General features: G+C 42.8%; 2 long non-coding RNA genes across 3 annotated transcripts in view; one reads left to right on the top strand and one right to left on the bottom strand.

Annotated features, from left to right (window-relative positions):
• The window catches only part of LOC120325103, a 39,554-nt gene extending 18,342 nt beyond the window's left edge, over positions 1 to 21,212 (top strand). The window contains exon 3 of one of the 2 annotated variants that reach the window (XR_005566926.1): positions 20,897 to 21,212. This is a non-coding gene — a long non-coding RNA (uncharacterized LOC120325103). Of the gene's footprint in view, positions 1 to 13,952; positions 14,881 to 20,896 lie in introns of those variants that run through there. The other variant, XR_005566925.1, reaches the window with a different exon arrangement.
• Positions 861 to 18,518, bottom strand: LOC113995563. The gene is made up of 5 exons (XR_003543457.2): positions 18,387 to 18,518; positions 16,220 to 16,377; positions 11,873 to 11,999; positions 10,744 to 10,816; positions 861 to 1,053 (listed from the first exon to the last, which is right to left on the bottom strand). It is a non-coding gene; the product is annotated as an uncharacterized LOC113995563 (long non-coding RNA).
• Positions 21,213 to 21,706: the final 494 nt, after the last annotated feature.

The following is a 21,706-nucleotide window of genomic DNA, read 5'->3' as shown; positions in this document are numbered from 1 at the left end:
TTCTCCCTGCAGCCCTTGGTTACTTGGTCTGATTCCCATCCTGCCCATGCTGGCTAAACACAGATCAGTTCCTAGCAGAATAAACAGCTTTTCTCAGTCAGTACAAAAGCCTGTGACTTCTTTGCCCGAATTCTAAATTCTCCACAGGTTACACCTGTGGCCAATATGGCCTGAGGGATAAAGCAACATGAAAGCAGGTCATTACTTGAGTAAACATGAGACGATGCCATGAGAAAGCATTTGGCTCATCAGGTGGCGGAGAGAAACAGCAGCATTATTCTGCTTCTCTCCTTTTCTTCATCAAGATGGGCACCACTGGCCGTTTTTCACATCACACAGCTGTCCTCCCCCACCCCCCTATGGATGAAGCTGTGGTTTTGGGAATGATGTAATCCAAGCAGGCATTTGGGCTCAGCGTCTTTTTCTCCCGCTGGTTTGAGGCACCAGCCGGGGAACGCTGCAATTAGCAGGACTGGCATTTCAATGCAGAGAACACAGGGCAGTTGGCTGAGCACGGGTCACCTCATCATCCCCCGTTTACACAGGGGAAACCAAGGCAGAGGTGTCCAAGTTGAGGCACGTGCAGTGCCACAGCTCAGAGTCCCCATCACTTAATTTTGACTTCTCCGGGCTGAAGGGGAGCTACCTGACGAAGGGAGAGGACTGGGGTGGGTCTCCAGCCCCCTTCACACAGCCAGCCCCCAGGCTGGCAGGATCTGCTTGCTGACCTTTCCAGGAACGGGGCTGCATGTCTGAGTGAAGACTCACTCAGATCAACCCCCGTGACTCTGGATAAATGAAACACTTCGCCGTCTGGCATATCACTCGGTTTCCCACGAATGGCACAAATAGTCACCGTGGCACGTACAAACACAAGGAATCTATTATTGGCGCCTCTTCCTTGGCTCGCCATCGTGACGTCCATCCTGGAGGCAAGTGTTAATGCCCTTATAAGGCTCCTTGCATACATTTAAATGTGTTATCCTTTGGCCGATGATACAAACTGCTATCTCAGTAGCATACGGCATGGGGAGGTGGGAGATTTTCTTGGCTCTGTGGTGAGAGAGAGAAATTAAAAAGGAGCCTACAATGCTGAGTCACTGTGACAAATAACTTACTATGGAATACATTCAGGCTTTAGCAAGGAGGCAGCTGATAGTGAGTCAGTGACTGACTAGTGTCTCCTAGATTTTCCTCCTTGGGAAAGATTCAATTTAATGGGATGAAGCGCCAGCAAAAAGTCGTTCTCACTTGTTGCCGAGTCAATATCCCTAATTACACACATGGTTAAAACTGTCAAGTTATGTTATATGTCACAGAAGATGTGCATTTTTTTGTGTATAGCATCCCCCTGTTAAAAAGCAGTTCAACATGTCCCATTAAAAACACTGGTTTTCAGAAGCTGGAAATTTTGCCAAACTTCAACTGTTTGGCTGTGTTAATTCAAGCCTCTCCTCTCTTTTGGCTCAACTTTGCAGGCTTATGAATGTCCTCTTTAATGTTCTGGTTTAGCACTCCATGGCACAATTTAAACCAAAATAGATAGTTTTGTGTTAAAAAAAGCCTTCCAATTGCAAAATGGGTGAATATTTGAGGCAGAAGGTAGATGTCACAATTCTTTCATTACCAATGAAGTCAAATTTGTATTTGCTTAATCACAGCCAAATTTGTGTATATCTTTCTCCCACCCCTGTCCAGTCTGACAAACCCATGCCTGACCAGGGAAAGAGGATCTCACCCAAAGTAGTAGCTCACTCAGGACCACGGACCCAAAGGAGGGAAGCAGAAAGCAGCTTTGGGCAGCTTTGTTCTAGTCCCTTTCCCCTGGACCCCAGGTCACATATGTGCCAGTGAAACAGCAAAAACATTAGGAAACAAAGCCTCCCAATGTCTGAAAAGCTGCAGTTAAACCCCTTTCCTATTCATTCACCTCCTCTCTGTGCACACTGCCTGGCACAGCTGCCAGTTAAATTCTCAAATATTCATGCAATCTCCTACCACCCTGTGACTGACACTGCTCCCTGTAGGAGATAACTTGCTGTCTTGCTGAACGTAAAAAATACGGAAAACAGTTAAAAGGCAATGTTGTCACCCCAGAACCAAGCACCAAAGCCTTTTTAGCCAGCCAGGGGCATCAAGGGACTCAAAAAATATGATCCCTCCCGTGTTGCCACCAGGCTGCTCACCCAGCTGATGTTCCTTTCATACTTGCCTGTGCTCTTGCTTTCAGAGAGACCCCGCAGCACCAACTCTGAAATTCCTAAGATACCATGCTAACCATTATGTTATGGGGAAGATTTATAACTATTCCCAAGCAGACCACAACCAGGTGGAAAGAATTTCCTATCTTCCACTTCCACCTGCACTCCAGGAGGAGACATGAGGTTCAGCCTGGCAAGGGGAACATTTTCCCCCAAGTAATTCCAGCTGAGACACTGCAGTCAGGCTGCCCTTTCTGAGCACAAGTATCATAAACTCTGTAACATAAAGTATCATAAAGCAACTGTTTGCTTAAACTGTTAATTAGCAGGTGAAGTATGCTAATGCTGTTCTATGCTAAAGATTGGCTGCTAAAATTTTACATCTGTTGTTCAGCTCATATGAGCTACAATGGTCCAGTTGCCAGTGAATGGGGTTCATAAAGCTAGTCAAATATTGTTGTATGATATTTTTGTTTGTTTCTTGGACAAAAGCATATTTTTTTTCCCCCTAAATGAAAGCTTTTCTTGAGAAATGGTGAAGTCATCAACAATTTCACTGTGATTTCTTAGCCCAGTGCACCTGTCTCCAAGTCTGTAAGACAAAGGGCCTCCTTATTTCCATCACAGCTCTACTAAATCACATTACAAACCCCACTATTAAAGCAACTAGCATTCTTGATAAAAGGGCAGAGGGGCAGCCAAGGGCTTTTCCAGGCCAGGGAAGAGGCAAGTTTACAGGGCTACAGGGAACTACTCATTCCACCAATGCCAGCATTAGCTCATTTGTGGTTGCTGAAGGACCTTGGAGCCGAGCTATCATTTGCCCCAAGCTAGCGAAGTGGTCTTAAAGTGGATGTGAGCATATAGGTATGATCAAAAGAGTCTTCTTTTAAGGAAGAATGGTCTATCTGTGAAAAACCACACACAGACCCTGCTTTTAAAAGCACCAACTTCATACAATTTTGAAGAAAAAGAAATTAATAGTGTTTTTCTCTGTACACTTGTGAAGAGAGGCTCTCGAATGTGACCTTTCCAAAATGCCTGTCAATGATCAGCTGTAAAACAAGAGATCTCAGTAATATTTTTTTCTAATGCAGAGTAAAGAGCAGCCAACTTCCCATAGGAAAGGAGGAGGATTTTCTCAAACTAATTTTATTTCCTTATCTTTAGTCATCCGTTGAGAAGAAAACACTAAATATATTCCTCAGTCTACTCCTTCCAGTGATAGCTCGAAGGAGTAAAGAACCATATGGTCCTTCAGCTGATCTATACTGTCTCCATGACAATGCACATTTACAAAGTTTGCTTCTGACAACTTTGTAGTATGAGATCCAATCGCTTGTAATTAAGGGTACGAGGAAGCTTTTTGGGAGGGAAGGGCTGCTTGCTGCTGTGGCTGCTGGGCTTCCTTCCCACCCCTACTGGAAGGGGCTGCCTTTGGGTATGGGACTTTGGTGAGGCCATTCCACCCCTGCACAGAAATTCCCAGCCCTTCAGCTGCTGGAAATTAGTTTTGGTTCGGCCACGTCAGTCCAGTTCAACCAAGAAGCAGATACCTTTAGTTCCTTCAAGTTCCATATGAGTTTTAATGCACAAGACACCTTAAAAGGGCTTTTACTTCTCCGAAAATCTGGGATTTTCAATGTCCTCCTTGTCAAAGAATCTTTTGCTCATGCACTGTTTTAATTCTGTGAAACCAGGTTTCCCAAAAGTTCTCTTCTCTAGGCTACACCGGTGTCTTGAAACCATGACCTCCTGGAGCAGGGCAGGGGAGTGGAGCAGCAGGAACTGAGCATGGGTGCCCTGCACAAGAGCACCCACCATAACTGAGACACAGGCAGGGGGGAAGGGGGGAGCTGGTTGGCAGGGAGGGGAAACAACATCCCAGAAAATAAGGGGGCACAATTTACAAACAGGGAGGCTTAAGTGTCAGCAGTAAAAGCAAAAATTAGCAATTCTGAGATATGAAGGTGCACTGTTGGTGTCCACAAGGGAAAATTACAAGATTTGACAGCATCACTTTTTCAGGCCTTAAAAATATGATTCTAAACATAGACATTTCTTAAACTGGGGGGGGAGGGGGGATGCACGTCCTTGTTTGATCATCTTCCCTTTACTTAAGGCAGAGTGAAAGTTGGAAAACCCTGTGCTTAAGGTTTTTGCTCCTCCTTCTGGGCCAGCCCAGCTCACCTCAGCATGGTGGACCAGCACTTCTTCCTAGGCTTAGTGGGAACATCAGGAGGGGTGTCCCTAGCCAAGGCAGAAGGTCACATCCCCCCAAAGAAACAAGACCTCCCTGCCTGGCCATACCACCCTCTCTGCCTTGCAGGGACAGGGTATGGTGAACATCATCTGGGGTCCTGTCACAGCCTTCTCAGGATCCAGACCCAACAGGGCAAGCTGTGTCCTGAGTCCTGTGACTCTGCAGACTGGCCCCAGTAGCATTTTATTTGGCTTATTGGTGTTTACTGGTGTGCCCATGGCTGGCAGCGTGCTCTGGGACATGCACAGCCACCTGCAAAGGGAGAGGGAGCCACCCAGCAGAGCACTCAGGCTAGGGCACCTCTGAAATTTAAGGATCTTTTCCAAAATAGCATTCAGTGGCCAGGATCAAGAAATCATCCAAATGCACGCGGCCTCACCTTGAATCTTGTGTGCAGTTTTGGTGTCTGCAATATAAGAAAGATGTTAAGCTGTTAGAGAGTGTCCAAAGGGGGGCAATGAGGATGGGGAAGGGCCTTGAGGGGAAGCCGTGTGAGGAGCAGCTGAGGGCACTTGGTGTGTTCAGCCTGGAGGAGACTGAGGGGAGACCTCACTGCAGTTACAACTTCCTTGTTGTAACAAGGCAGAGGAGGGGCAGGCACTGATCTCTCCTCTGTGGTGGCCAGTGACAGGAATGGCCTGAAGTTGTGTCAGGGGAGGTTTAGGTTGGATATCAGAAGAAGGTTCTTCCCCTAGAGGGTGGTTGGGCACTGAACAGGCTCCCCAGGGCAGTGGTCACAGCACCAAGCCTGACAGAGTTCAAGAAGCATTTGGACAATACTCCTGGGCACATGGTGTGACACTTGGGGATGTCCCTGTGCAGGGCTAAGGGTTGGACTTGATAATCCTTGTGGGTCCTTTCAACTCAGCCTGTTCTGTGGTATCAGGGATAACCTGCCAGGAAATACAATCACTTTCTTGGGCTTTTACCCTTTGCAAAACACTGGGCAATATCTGTTCTGGGATATCTGGGAGCTATCCAGGAAAGACATCAGCCAAAAAAAAGTCATCCACTACCACTCTTCCTGCCCCACAGCTATATTAGGGCAATCAGGGAAAAATACAGGAGAGGAGATGACACGGCGGTAGATATTACATGTTGGCCCTTTAGATCTTTTGTATCTTTCTCAAAAAGAGTAAAGAAAGGATCTGAAGTGATAACAGATGGGCAGCAGCACTAAAGTGACTGATGCCATGTTTGTGGGTGCAAAGAAGCAGACTGCCCATGATGGGGACCACTGCACCTGGAGATGCAGGTGACCCACCTGAAACAAGGCCTCACCACCAGAAGTCTGGTGGACCTCTTATTCTCTCTTAAATCCTTTATATTCCAGTTTTTCCCAAGTCTATTAGGTTTTCCTTTTTTTTTTTTTTTTAAAGTAATAATTTTGTACTGTTTTATATTTTTTATCCGTGTTTTGAATTTGAATACATAATTTGCCAGAAACTTTTGACATATTCCAGTACTTACAGAAGCCAAACGACACACCAAACAGTGTACAGTAGCTTGGATTTACTTCTAGCCAAGCAAGCCATGATGTCCATCTTAACTACTTTAATGGACAAAAATAATCTTACCCTGCAATATAATAGCACAAAAGCATTCAGGCTGCATCTGGGCCTCAGATATCCATTGGCAGCCTCCACCTAAACAAGTGCAGAGAGATGTTATATTGTTATTTTCAGAGCCTGTGCGTTCCATTATTCCTGTCAACAGTCCTGTTTTGACTTTCACACATTTGCTTAATCAGAAACCAATAGAAATACACAACCAGCTGAAGTGGTACACAGGAGAAAAATTTTTTCTTTAAATCGAGGAGTTGCCCAAAATATGGGTTGCAGATCAGGTTAACCCCACATGATTGGTTTCAAACGAACCTATAGCACATATTTCAGTTCAGTAATAAAAACTGTAGCTGGCCAAGATGTGAATGTATTAAAAAAAACCTATAGAGAATAATGATACACTTATTTTATAATAAATCTGACACATTTATTTGATTGGTCAGAACAAAGCACTTAGAGACCTTTTTCTTTCTGTAGTTCAAAACCCCATAAACTGACCCAGGCAGCAAAATCCCTATAAATTTATCACTATTTGAATTTTTGCTAGACTGGCAATTTTCACTAAGAAACTACTGCCATTAACAGTTTCACTGTTTCTATATCCCATTCAAACACAACCAGGACTCCAAAGAGCTGGCAAACCCCAACTCCTGTTGAGCAGCTTCCTGCTGCCCTGCTCCCCCCAGCCCCGTCCCTCCCAGAAGTCAGGGTCAGGACACTGCTCACAAATCGTCTCTGCATCCCTTTGACACCTGAAAACACATGCCAAGTTCTAATTAAGGTTGAAAACCCTGTAGAAATTCAGATTTCTTTTTCTCCTGCCCTGAAAATGCCAGATTGCTCCTGAAGTCTATTTAGAGGGAGTGAAGCTGAGGCTTCTCTAATTAGAGCTGAGCCTCCAGTTATCCCTTCACCCCATATACCATGAGTGAAGACAAGTCTTGCCAGAGAGGAGTCACATCTAGACTAGTCTACCAGCATTATGCAATGAAAGGGGGCGTGCTGTGCAAGGAGGAGTTTCTGCTGGAAAGAGAGACAGCTCAGAGTCACAGCTTCCTCTTCAAGATTCCAAAACTGATGGAAAGATTTGGTTTCCCTAGTACAAAACACTCTCCCTTTGGGGAAGAAGAGGCAGCCCTCTGCTTGGGCTTTGCTGATCTCCCCATTTAGTGGGAAAGCACACAAGATCTGGAGCTTAGGGGGCACCACCCAAAGTTATTTGGTGCTTCTGAGAGCTACCTGGTGAATGACAACATAAAGGGTTCAATGTGTGTGCCCAAGTGTCGAGCAACTGCTGCCTATTAAAGACTTTAAGGAAGGAAATACTTTCCAGACACAAGCCTTTTCTAAGGGAATTGCTAACCCGTAGGATGTCAGACACGTAATGCCAATGCCATAAATGTCACCATACAGCAGTTTTCATTCAGAAAATACATGACTGATGTCAAGAAACCCCAAAGAAATATGTCTCCCTTTTAATTCCTCTTACCCCTGCATCTTTCTTGAGGGATATGGGAAACAGGCTTCAGGAGAGGCTTTGAACAGTCATGCAAAATCAGTTGTCTCCAGATTTCCGAGAGTGGGAAATAGCTAAAAAGTTACCACATCTTTTGGGAGTGCAAGAAAAGGAGTGCAGAGCTAACATATAGCTCCAGCACAGGTCTGGTGCCTTCACAGCCTGGCTCCCCAGCCCACCACACCCCACAGAGCTGCCAGCACAGCCCATCCTTGGGGATGAAGAGTTGGTGGGTCCCAGGGACCTATGAGACTTTTTTACTAGGAAGGATTTCAGAGCAGAAGCCTGGTGGGGGGAAAAAGTCATCAGTGGAGGCAGAAGAGTTGCTGCTTCCTGCAAAATTATTGTACCCCAACAGGAAAGATAAAAAACCCAAAAAGCAAACCTGTTTTTTTCCTATCATGTTTGGGGCACACCCAGCAAAGAGAAGGTGGAGCCAGGGGCATCTTACAAGACTGCATTCAGACAAATCCCAAGGAATAGGACAGCAGGGAAGGCAGCGACCCCTGAGCCTTGTGGTCAGCAATGTCTATTTGCTCCTGTAACACTGAGTTCGGGCTGGGACCGAGCTGCTTTTCCTCAACTCCCCTGGGTCTGGAACCCTGGACAGGATTCCCTTTCCCAGGTCTGGAAAAACTAACCTGTTTTTCTTATCCCTTTTTACTATTTGTTTGTTTTAAGTTTCCCTAAGCCAAAAGGGCTGCTATATTTATCAATTTTGATCCTAGAGGAGTTTCTCTGGAGGTACAGGGTAAGTGGCTACAGTTATGCTTCCACAGCACTGGCACCCTCTGCATAGGGAGATTGAGGTCCTGGTTGATTTTATTTAAATGTCTCCAGCTCCCTTTGTCAATAGGCAAAGATAGACTTCTGCAGGGGTGAGACAAAACAAGATGGACTAAGCACCCCAGAGGTGAGCTTGTACAATGGCTTATAGCAATGACCCTCCTGGTTTAGATGTGTTAGAGAAGTGGGGTTAGATCAGGCTTGAGTTTACTGGCTCAGGACTGCATCCAGGCTTGGGTTCAAGCCTACATCTGGAAGAGGAGTGGTACCCATATTCTTGGAAACTCAGACCAAGGCCTGGACTGAGTAGTCCCTGTTTTTTACTGTGTTACTGTTGCATTTTATGGTCAGCAAGGTGACTTTCTCCCTCCTCACCTCCCGAGATGTGGCTCCCCGGAGTGGGCTGTTTGTACCCCCAGCAGAAAATAAAGAGTCACACCAGCAGCAGAGGGTGTGGGGGCAGACGCTTTTTGGGCATCAGAACTGGCAGTTTTTAGAGCCTCCAAATGAGTAGGCGACTGTGCTGAGGCTCTTTCTCCCACCACAAATCACGAAGCCAAATATCTCAGCTGCACTGCATGTCTGCAGGAGCTCCTCCTCCAGTGCTGGCTGGTGTGGGAAGGGCTCTGTTGGCACACAGCTTGCCCGATCGCTTGCGTGTGTGGTCAAAATTAAGGCAAGCGTGTGTTCAACTCCTGCCACTTGTAACCCGTCTGGCTTCACAAGGATATCCAGAGCACACCAAACATCGGACTGTGAGCACACAGCCAAAACCCCCAGGGATGCTGGCACTTGAAGTTGCAGGGAGCAGGCTGGGAGACGTTGGCACCAGAGGGCAGAGGTCTTCTCTGCTTCATGGAGAAAGGAGGGAAACAAATTAGCTAAAGGTACCAGAAACAGAGGTACCTGTCTCGTACCCTGTAAAAGAAGGGCATTTCCAGCGAAACAGATGGGTTTAAGTGCCATTTAAAGCAACTCCTGCTTTACCCAAGAAAGCCTCACATAAACTTTGCATGTGGATTACGCAAGCAGTTTATACAAGAGAGAGTCTGGCTACGCATCTCTAACATCACAGAAAGCCTTCTTAGTCAAACCTGAACCAGAGAAGTCAAAAAAAACCAGCCCCTACATCCCTGAACCTCAAGCAGTGCTATTGACTTAAGCTGCCTGTGGCTGGGGGCTGTGCTTAGTTCTGTAACTGCTGCTTCTCCCTCCTTTCTCTGCTCCCATCCTTTGATAGCCCAGTCTCAGGGAGAAATTTTTTAGGAACATGTAGCAGCAGGGCTTCATTCTTTCTTGTGAATTGTAAAGACAACCACAAAAGTGCACAGGTGAGAGGTTAAGAGATTTCAGAATAACAATCATGTAAGTAGAAGTTGTCATAAACATTATGTCTCTAAACTGTTCAGAGCCAAGTCACTGATCTAGCAGGTACTGCCACAGTCTCTTAGCACCTTCCCCTACGTTACTTTTCTTCAGGGACCAGAGCAATAAGAGCTAAGCCTTCAGACACTTCCTTTCTCTGCCTCCTTTCTTTTCCAGTCATGCACTGCAGACTAGGGTCATAACCAACATATGCTTTAGACCTGTGAATGGTGAAAAATGTGGAAGATGGGCAGTTGCTCATCACGTTTAGTGAAGAGGCACTAGATGCAGAAAAAGGTGGAGTTATTTGTTCCCTTCCAGTCAAAGCACTACTTAGCAGCCAGAACCTCAAAAATCAAGGCAGTGAAAATGATAAGACAGTCAGACTTTGTTAGAATAATCAGTATGGATAGAGGAAAGATTAGCTTGAATGAAGTTTGGAGAGACTATTATCCTGTCATCCTTACTCTGTACAGGCTAGTCCAACCGCTCAGCTCACACTTCTGCTGCTGCCATTTCAGAAGCTTTGGGAGCAGCCAGGGCTGGTTTTCAATGCTGAGCTGATGGGAGCACACACAAGCAACAGGTGAACACAGAAACGCAGGAGAAATTAAAGTGTTAAAAAAAAAATTAATCCCAAGGATATAAAATATAGTGAGGGAAATAGAGCGGAGTCAAGGCAAGAGGCTTCCAGCAGTGAAAGAAAGGCTGCAGCTTTGGCTCATTGCTTAAACCAGCGCTTAAGAAAGAAAGTCTAGTACTGACAAAAGCGAGGAGGTAGAAGAACACTCAAAATACCTGCTATACTGAAAGCCTGGAAGTTCATCTCCTGCAGAAAAGAGCATTTCTGGTAGCACGCTGCTACATCGGCTTCTACCTATGAATGTTCCCACCACCAGCACTCGTTTACTCCTGTCAGTAGCTCACACCTGAGCCTTTTCCCTGTAAGGACCTACCCCTGTTTCCTGTGAATCTGGGGGGCTGTGCTCACACACTCCTCCTACGGTCAAGTAGGTTAGGGATCAGCTGGCCCTTCATGAACCATACCTGGGAGTAGTCCTTGGACCTCTCCTGTTGTGCTTCAGATGTCATTCCTACCGGCCAGTGCTCTTATAACAGTCTGGAAAGGAAACAAGCAGCATGTTAACATCATCACCTCACTCTTGTTTCCCCCTCTTCAGTTCCTAACAGGGCTGGACTCACACAACCCCTTCTGATCACAAAAAAACCAAACAAACCACCACCACCACCAAAACCAAAACCAAACAAACAAAAAAACCAAACCAAACAAAAAAAACCCCAACAAAACAAAACAAAACAAAAACAAAACAACAACAAAAAAAAAACCCCAAAAAACCCCACCAAAAAACCCCAGCAATCAACACACTTTGTCTGAGAGGGGAGAGAAGCAAATTGGTTTTAACTAGGAGTCCAGATAAACCTGTCTGATCTTTGTTAGATACTACAAAAGATGCAGTGTTAGATCATCACAGAATGGTTTGGATTGGAAGAGATATTTAAAGACCATCTAGTCCAACTCCCCTGCCATAGGTAGGGACATCTTCAACTACACCGGGGTGCTCAAAGCTGCTTCCAACCTACTCTTGAATGTTTCCAGGTATGGGGCATGTACCCCCTACTCTCTGTGCCAGTGTTTCACCACTCTAATTGTAAAAACCTTCTTCCTCATATCTAGTCTAAATCAATCCTCTTTCAGTTTAAAACCATTACTCTTTGCCCCTTTGTACCAGGCCCTGCTAAAAAGTTCATCCCCATCTTTCTCTTAGGCCCCCTTTAAGTACTGAAAGGTCACAATAAGGTCCTCCCAGAGACCTTATTAGGGGAGTGCAAAGGACTGAAATAAACATTAATAAGCCAGCAAAACCAATGAAGTAAACTTTTCTCACACATTTGAAAGAGCCTAAAAAGTGGCTAGAATGCAGTTACTGTAGCAGTGGGATGGGACAGCACTTTATGATACTTTCACAGATGAACAAACTTGTGCAAATTTTCAGTCTTCATATTTCATGTTTCTCAGGCCAGATTTTTGGTGGCTCTTTCTTGGATGGAGTGTTTCCACAGCTGTTCTTGATCTACAGAGTGAGTCCTTCTGTCTGCAGCAGGAAAGTAGAGTGAAAAATAAATAAAGAAATTGCAGGGGTATAACTCTTCTTACCTCAGTGTGGCCACTTCTGACTCATACCCCTGGTGCCAGCGAAACAGGAACTGCGGCTGCATCCTCATAACTGGTTGCTGACTTTGTTCAGAGCTTTGGACAAGGCTGAGAACAGCACTGTCTCTTTCTAAGAGAACAGGAACAGAGTTCTTTCAATGCCTGTGTCTTGTGCCATGCAATTCAGAAATGCAAAAGTGCAAACACCCAACCACCCACTTAAACAACCCAGAGGACCACTACTGAGGAGCTGTAGGGTATGAGTGGAGCATAAGGATGAGGGCAGCGAACTTGGTGAGTGTAAGCTTAAAGTAAATATTTGAACAACAAACTGGAATTCAGCCAGCTCAAGCATTTTATTCAAAAGGAAGGATATGAGGGATAGCCGAAGTTGGCATCAGGGTGATATAGAAAATTCCAAAGGAAAGAAGATAAAATAAACAAGGGTATTCACAGCGGAGAGAGGGAGTTACGAACCCCCTGAAGCTCAGAGAAAAATCTGTTGCAGGTATGTGGGTAAGAGATCCCTGGTTTGAGAACGAAAGTTGTTGCAGTGACTCTGTAAGAAGGTGTCATGGTTTAGGAATGGTATTCCCCAATTTAGTGTTCCCGCTGAAACACCCCAGCCCGCGCAACCCTCGCTCACTTCCCCTGCCCCTCCCCCTGTGGTGGGACGGAAGGGAGAATTGGAGGCACAAAAAAAGTAAAGGTCATGGGTTGGCATAAGAACAATTTACTGGAAACAGCAATGAAATAAGAACACGACCAGCAACAACAACAACACCAACAGCAGAGCGTACGGGAGGGGTGAACGATCCGCGCGCGAGCGCTCACCACGTGCAACCCAACGCTGCCCCAACTGCTCACCCTGCAAAACTGATCCCCCTCCTTCCCCCCTGGCTTGCTGTGAGGTGGTATTGAACAATCCCAGGGTCCTGGCTGTGCCCCTCCTGGCTGCCTCAAAAATTAACCTGGCCCTGGCCAGAACCAGGACAGAGGGGTTTGGGCAAAGCCAGGGAACGACCGAAACTAAGGCGTGAGGAAGGAGGAATGGCTGTTAAATACTCAGCCACAATCTGATATCATTTCAGCATTATGATGGTTTTCAGACCAAAAATAATAGCAAATCTTCCAATTAAGTATGCACGAGGCATAAAACTATTAAAAAAACAAAGTTTAGGCAATAAAACGTTATGTGGAGGCAAAAGAAAACTTTGTAACAAATTAAATCTGTGTTTCTCTGCAGGTACTTGCATAGCACCCAGTGGTTTCAGTGGAGTAGGCATTCAGGCTGCTTATCTTAGCCTGAGACTCTGTAAACAATAGGACTTGGGTTTTGTGTCAGGGAATGATGAACAGGGAATCTCTTCCCAGAGCAAATTCAGCCCCTCCCTTCTAGGCAGTCAGGGAGAACAAAACCGGCTTTCCTACCAGTTGAATTGGAAAAAAATGCCAGTTTTGGGCCTCAGCAATGGTTCTGTTTTGTGGACTTGTTCTCCCTTGTTTGAGAAATAGTGGGGGAACAATGTCCTTTGGTTTCTGGACATATTCCTCTTAGATGTAGAAGGATGGAACTCACAGCCGTTGATGAGGAAGATGGAACATAATCTCCAACAAGAGGAGGAAACACTTGTAGGTTTTTTTTCTTCCAGATGTTCATTCAAACATTTCAGCTAACATAAAAAAAAAAGCTTAAAACAGACTAACCAAAATCACTTTTAATCAGGTTTTGTTTCCATGGCACCTTTGATGTCATAAGCTTAATAGCTCTCCAGTGATCCATAGAGTCTTCCAGGAAAAAAAAAAAAAAAGGCTAAACAACCTGAATGCCAAATGTTGAATATACCTTTAAAAATATCCTTTCTGAAAAGTTTTCAGGCCTCCCTTCTCTTTTAAGTGTGAAGGGAAACCAAAAATCCAACCAGGAATTTCCCACTCCCACAAACAGCATATCACTGGAAATCTTTACACAGCAGTTGGAATGCATGGAGACCTACAAATATATTATTAAACTGCAAAGAAAATGCATTAAAAAGACTGTTATAAAAATGGTTGTAAAGTACCTTTTTTATTTGTTCTACAGATGCAAACTCTCAAGAAACATTTTTCTGTCAGAACTGAAACAGACTGTGATGTTCAGCAGCACATTTCTGCACTAGAGAAACATTCTTGGTACAGTATTTTTGCTCTTTGTCTGATGTTTTTTCCAAGGATTTTCTGATTAATCACAGAGCTGATGGATGATAGCAGTCATGCCCCGCCTGCTACTAACACACACAAGTCTTGCCAGAGGTGAAGTAGATTTAATTTGCTTTTATTTAAAAGTTTTTGCTCAGTAATACTTTCATGGCCTGATCTGGCACTGGTGGTCAAGCAACATTCCCAGTCCCATCAAGATCCTGATCTGACTGTATATGAATCTTTTATATGAATCTTTGGTTTGATGCTTTTCTGGTTATCACTGCAACTGTTTGTAGGGCAACACATCCTTCCACCTGGTGATTTTGGCATGTGTAAGAAAGGGACTAAATCTTCAGGTGACATGGCTTAGGGAAACTTGCTGCTGGAGACATTAAATATCATGAACTATACTAAAAGAAAATATCCTAATCCTGATTAGAAGCTTTTTTTCTTTGAAGGTAGAGTGTAATGATTTTGATGTGCTGATAGTAATACACGCAGCAAAGATCCACCAACTTAACTGGAAGGAACCACTTAAAAATTCAAATTTGTTTAAAAGAAAAGTTGACAAAACTCTCTTTAAGAGATATGAAACATGCATATCAAACAAGATAGCTACAAAACATGATATGAACAAAATAAAATAATTCTTTGAAATAGAAGCCACTGATCAAGTTACTTTTTAATTTACTATTTCTATAACAGAAAAAGTTGTCTTCTTCACACATCTGGGCTTGAATTCTGCAATACAGAATGTGGATGCTGTCAAATGAGCCAACATACTGGCTAACCATAATTTGTAACCCATTCAGCAAAATAAATAAACTTTTCATATGGAGATAATGATCATATTTTAAAAGGATAAAATTTAATAGAATTTTAAGCATAACTTAAAAATTTGATGTTTCCTCTACACATGGAAGGGATTGAACTAAAAGCACAATACTGGTGAATTACTCTGGACTTCTGATGAACTTAACAGAGAATGTAACAGAGTTTAGTGTGCCTTAAATCACCTGTATACATTTCAGAATTTGGCCCTATCACAATTTCTCTGATACAAAATGTAGCGGCTTGTCTATTTTTCGTCTAGAATGGTAAGATAATAAATTAAGAAATAGATTAAAAAACCCTTCAACAACAACCCCCTCACATATTTTTATTTTATATTATTACATATTTGGGTTTTTGTTTGGGCCACGGGCTTGTTTGTCTCTCTAAACTTGTGTCATTATTGAAAAGATAAAGTATGTTGCTACAGTGTATTAAAAGACAGAAAAAAGCCTTTCTCATACTTTGATAATACTTTTTTCTTAACTATCTTGCGTGGCTTGGGTTTTGCATAATGAGAGAGATTTATTTAGATATATGTTTATACACTCATGTATTTATAGGTATTTATATTCAAAATTGTGTTTTGTACAAAACACCAGCAATTTTCTCACTGGGAATTGTTCCAGCTGAAGTTCCCCAGCGAACCACATAGACATTCATGTACAGAGCCATGTTCAAGTTATAATGTGTTTCTATTTATCCTGCTCAAAACCTAATATTTCCAGATAAAAGAGATTGACAGACACATAAAAGACCCAATCAGTGCAGATATATGAAGTGTGGTATGAACTGGAGCTTGCTTAACTCCCCTTGTGGAAAGCCTCAGAAAGGTGCTTTCCAAAATACTCTTGGATATCAGAACGTTCCTTATGAATTACTTTATAAGAGGAGGATGATGAAAAATAATATTAAATCCTGTAGCTGATATTGGGAACAACTGACTGTTGACCTGGGTGTAAGCTGGCTGTTGATATGCCTAAAAGCTGTGTTAGATATAGCACTGACAAGGCAAACCCAAGCGAAACATGTCTCCCTGTTAAGTTAATAATAAATGCATATAACTTTAAATCTTGTGCAGTTATACATATCTATCCTGTATCTGGAAAGTGAATCCCTGATTAAAGACAGGGACCAGGATCTGTAGGGATCCAGATCTGCGACTGGAGCAAGTGGAAACCACAAATAATTCAGAATTTTTCAGAGCATGTTGTTATCATCACTACGCACACTGACATCTGCACACACTGACTTACACTAACTTCTTCTCTTTTTTTTTTTTTTTATTTTGGTAATTGGAAATAAAACAGAATGTTTTAAAGAAAAAAAATGTCTTACTGAAAGCTGTTAACTTTTCCATCTTGAAAATATTATCCTCCTTTTTTTCTTCTTAGTTATGATTTCTCCTTCCTCAGACTTGTCTTAGCCACTTTCTCCCTCCTGCTTGCTTTCTGTCTTGGAGACTAACAGGTCTCAGGAATGAACTTCAGAGGAGTCTGAAAGAAAAATATTTCTTCCAGATTGGCTATTTTTTGATTAAATCCAACAAATACATATTGCAGGCAGTTCAGAAAACTGGCCATAAAATACACACTCTTTCATCTCTGTGCTACCCTTTCAGCTGCAGATGCAAGCAGTAATAATCAGAAGCTGGCAGTGAACTTCAGCCTGCTTCACTTTCTTGAGGATCCACGACTTCTTTTTGCAACACAAGTTCACCCTTGTCACAAGAAGATATTCTTACAAACATACCACTTTTTTCCATTCTTCCATCTCTCGATTGTTCTTTTGGTGTGGATTTTGTTCGATTTTGGTTTTTTGTCTTTAGAGCCCATTGTTTTTCTTCTTGATTCAAATTCTCTCTTAAACTGATCAGTCAATCACGTTCTGTTTTCATAGTAAGTGATGGGATTCCAGCACCTTTTCTCTCTGTATCATCTACATAAGAGCAATTTTTTTCTCCCATAGCATGTTCCTTCTGAAGAGCCCAACTCAGTCTGCAGCAATGGTTTACCTTAAAAATCTCCCTCTTTCTCTCCTCTTATCCATTCTCCACCCCTTCCTCCCCTCCATCCAATCAGCAGAGGAACTCCAGTATTAAAGATAACCATTTTTTTGAAACTCACTCAGCATTTCTGCCCAAGTTAGGTAAAGAATATAGGTTTTCTATTCCCATTTTTAAGTTGTATCTTTAAACTACTATTTCAGCAGCTTTTTACTTTACCTGTTCCAGGGATCCAATTTCTCTTATGTTTAATTATCTTCTGTCCTTCAGTTCAGCATAAGATCAAATATTCAAAGGTACCAAGTAGCTCCCTTTCATTCCAGATTTACATCACAGTAATAGAGAAAACTCTGGACTCAAAGCCCCAATGCAGTGTCTTTGCCACTGATTTTATTGTTATTTGCATGTACTATACTACAGTGTCTGATAAAAAACACGTGTTTCTGATTTAGGCAGTGGCCTCTAACTCAGAGTCAGCTTTTTCTTCCACAAACACATAAAATGCACATAAGGAGAACATAAAGGCCATGGCTAACATAAAAGTGAGCTGAACTGCAGCAGCTTTAGACTCAGCAGTTTCTTATTGTTCCACTTTTGCAGCTCAGTGGCCAAGTGAAAGACAGAACACCCCGACTGCACTGCAGCCCGGGCGGGGGCTCGGGAGTCACAGAGCATCACTCACCAGAGAGAACTCAGAACAAACCCACAGCTTGTTGTTTGTTTTGAATTTAAACAGAGCAGAACAGCAAACACTCAGCTTGATGCACCTCAGTCCAAATACTTCTTCATTGTTCTGCATGAATATCATGTACAGGATTGATCCCACCTCAGCACTTCAGCTTTAGAAGAGCAACTTGTCTAATGATTACAGCAAGGAATGAGGAGCTGAGAACCCTAGGTAGTGGTCTTAGCTCCGTTTGAAATTCCTCCACAAAAAAAGAAAAAAAAAATAAAATCTAAAAACAAGCAAGAATCTGAAGAGTTCCTGGCAGGGCACTCCACTGAACCCTGGAGCGAGCTGTGATTTACACCAGCTGGTGCTCTGACCAAGGCTCTACTTCTCCTGCTTCAGAAGCCCTGTTTTATCTACTCTCCTAGTAGGAAGAATCTCTGTTTGTGCTTCTTTCCTTAAACTTGTTAGTTTGAGCAAAAGTACAAGCTGGACACTCTCCTGGGGGAATGAGACAAAAAACTCCCGTGGGCAAGAGGGGTCAGTCTGTGCTTCTAGCTCAGACCTGCAGTGTTTATCAGGATGAAGAACTGAGTGCTGCATCCTGCCAGGAGCTTCCTTTTAATTGTGGAACTTGAGCATGGTGAGAGAATTCTTTTGAGTGAGACCTTTACACAGGTACTCAAAACTAACCATTAATAATGGGCCAAATTGAATTGAACCTAGACTGGTTTACTGCTACTAGTTTCACACTCCCAACACTTTACAAAAGCTAGAGTTTAAATAAAAGCTCTTTGTCTGACTCGTGATGGCTTCAGCCTGTACAATACCTGAATGCTCTCCAACTTCATTAGTCTGGCTTTTTTTCGTAGGTGTTTAATTTGATGTATTTTTGCTGTGTTCTGATGATATTACAGTAAATCATGAAGCATTGCACTGGCTTTTTGGTGATGACCATCCAGCAAGTCTGGTAAAAAAAAAAAAAAGGAAAAAAGAAAAATCACAAGGTAACAGGCTGCTGGTTTTTTAAGTTCTTCTATGCACAGGATTTCAGCCACGTAACTTCTATCCATTTTAATGGCCTTACATAACAAAAACCCTTTTCATGTGTTTGGTCTGGTACTTATAGCACTGTACTGTGTTTGTGGGCCTGTTTGTCTGCACAACAAATACTCCCTAAAACGTGCTTGGGGGTCTGAATGAGAAGAGGGAATGAATTATCTTAGGATGCTCTTTGTGGCTGCTGTCTCCAGTTGTCCTTCGAGCATCTCTGCAGAGGTGCCTCAGCTGGTCACCAGTTTGCAGTTCAATCACACAATCAAGTGTGTGATTGAAATCCAGGCTTGGTACAAGTTCTCCTCAACACAGACTCCAGGCTGTGAGTAGCTGCCATGTGGAGAGATGAGACACCACTGCAGCAAGGGTGGGTAGAAGGGCAGCGTGGACTTCTGCCTGAAAAATCACTGTTCATCACAGATTAGGACATCTGTGTTTATCAGTCACAGCCCTTTGGGTCTTACTTGTCATTTAACCTACTTTTACACAGGTCCAGAGGTCTTTGGGTAGCTATAAATAGGAATTTAGCTATGGTAAAGCCCCTTTACTTTGCTAAAGAGGTGAAATGAGGTTCATTGTGAATAAACACTCAGGTGAAAGCTTCTCAAAAGGCACAGTGTTTGGGATTGTTGACAATAGATATAATTTAAATTAGTGTGTTTTTTTTAAAATCAGATTGTTTTGTTCTCTGTGTAAGGGGCGTGCAAAACATGATTAGGTCACTGAATAATGGTAGATTTGGTGGCATTTGCTTTTTTTGGATGGGTGCCTAAGTAGTCTAAATCATATATACACATGCTGACATCACTGGATGTGAGATTACAGAAATGGAGACTTACATATGCCTTTTTAGTAATTAAAATTTCTATTGTATTTGGTGCCTTTATTAGGAATCCCTGAGCCCTCTTAATTCCCATGGTCAGAGTCTCTGCTGCCTATTGTTAATATTCTTTCAATGTAAAAACATTTTCACATCACTTTAAGGATCTTATGTGAACAATACCCAAATAAACACAAAATAGTGAATCATTATAATTTCTGGACACTTCACAGGCAAGTAGTATGAATTCAGGTCATGGAGCATAGTGAATTTATGGGGATTCTATGCTGGCTCGTAAGACCAAATAAACGAAAAAATAAAGTAGATTGCTTTAGCTGATCTGCAAAGAAAACTTTGAATACTTCCTTTGCATTTTGTTTACCAGTGAGTTTCAAGCAGATGTGTCCAGTCCCTCTCATTTGCATTTCAGCACTGCCATGTTGCTGTGGCTGGGATAAGCAGAAGGAAGAGGCCATTCATGTAAAAAAAGGGCAAATTCAGTGTTGTGAAGAGGTGACAACGGGCTGACCCTGTCACCTGCTCCACCTGCAGCCTCTGAAGGCTGGGTGAGGGCACTGGTGAAGTGACTGATTGAAGAGGTGAACAATGCACCAATATACCCAACACCAGTGTATTTGGTATTATGGTTCTTACCCCACATCCACCTTGCTAAACTGTCTATGCACCAAACTGTCCATGCAATCCAAGTGGTGTGGTTTGGCTCCTGCTTCTCCTCTGATCTCACAATGCCCCAAGGAAGAGCCTTGATGTTCCTGGCTTGGTGGTAACTACACTGAATGCTATATTTAATATAATTTCTGTATTTCAAACTGACAGAAACCCAAAATCTCATAATATTACTGAAAGTAGGATATTTGAATAGGCAAGAAAGGAGGAGGAACAAGAACTTAGTATGTACTGCAATTAATTAATTATGTACTGCAATTAATTAAAATCATTAAGTTATACCTAACACTAAGTTTAAATTAGATATCATTGTTAATTAACACAAGTGGAATAGTTTTACTGATTTTTTGTATTTATTTAAGTTTCATTCCTCTCACATTTTTCTCGGCAGGTGTCTGAAATGTCTATCAGACTAACTTTTGTCTTTTACCCTGCACCACTCATAGATTATTGTGTTTCCACCAACAAAAGACCAGTAGTTGCCATAATAAATCAACCAGATACTACCTCTGGAAAAGGCAAGTCCCAGTTATTAGTCACTGACCTGTTTACATTTTACCTTCCGAAATTGAGAGGTGTCATGTGAGCTGAGATGAGTCCTGAAATGTTTTGCATTGTGGTTTTAGGAGTGGATGATCTGTTAGGTCTTTGCCTGCAATTCCTGGTAAGACAGGGCAGGCTCGACACGCTCAGCTCCAACACACTACAAATGTTTTGTCGCAGCCAGTAGGACAGACCTGCAAACAAAGATGTAACAATGCCACATTTTTCTTTCAGAAAGGCTCCACTCTCTATGTTCAACAATAACTCCTGAAGTCTGACATATTCCTATGAAAACAAATGGTCTTCCCTGGTTTGCAGACTCCCCCAAATACGCTGTACATCTGCCCCAACAATGAGTACAAAACTTCAGTTACCCGGAGAACAAGTCAGAAAACCAGATGAAAGCAAAGAGGTTTGGATTCCCTGAAGAAACAATCCTGCGGTATTTTCTTGTTTTGATCAAAACCGAAGTATTTTGATGAACAGTATTTTAAATAACACAGGGGGAAAAAATCTGTTACTAAGTAAAATCTCCAACGTGCGAAACTTTTTTTCTCCCCCGAAGAGTTGCATTTCTTTTGGCATTGGCTTACTTTCCCAAAGAGCCAGAAGTGATACCAAACAGTGTGAGAGCGTGTTGAACACATTTTTCCAGGTGCCTACAGACACAGCATCATCCTGCAAAGCGTTTTGCTGGGGAGGTTTCAACACTGCATGTTTCTGCAACATTTTCAATGGCAGCATCTGGATACAGACCATATGGCCAGCTTCCTCACCCTCCTGAGAAAGGCTGAGTGACATTCCTGGTTAGAACTTCTATTGGTGAAAACTGCAGAGCCGTGTTCCCAAAACTGCTCACAGATGACTCTCACTTTTGCCAGATTTTTCCCCCAAATTCAAAAGAAACCATTCCAGGGTCAGAGAGTTTTAGTTGTACAGGCTTTAAAAAGCTCAAAATCAAAGTGAAAATTTTCTTGTTGAGAGAAATATTTTGTCCAGTGTGAAACATACTAAGTATTAACTTTGCAGTTCTTTGATTTTTAA

This window comes from Pipra filicauda, unplaced genomic scaffold (assembly GCF_003945595.2).
Source record: "Pipra filicauda isolate LSUMZ 115617 unplaced genomic scaffold, ASM394559v2 scaffold82_size2718185_pilon, whole genome shotgun sequence".
Lineage (NCBI taxonomy): Eukaryota > Metazoa > Chordata > Aves > Passeriformes > Pipridae > Pipra > Pipra filicauda.
The sequence above is the reverse complement of the archived record's forward strand: the minus strand, read 5'-3'. Positions and strand labels throughout refer to the sequence as shown.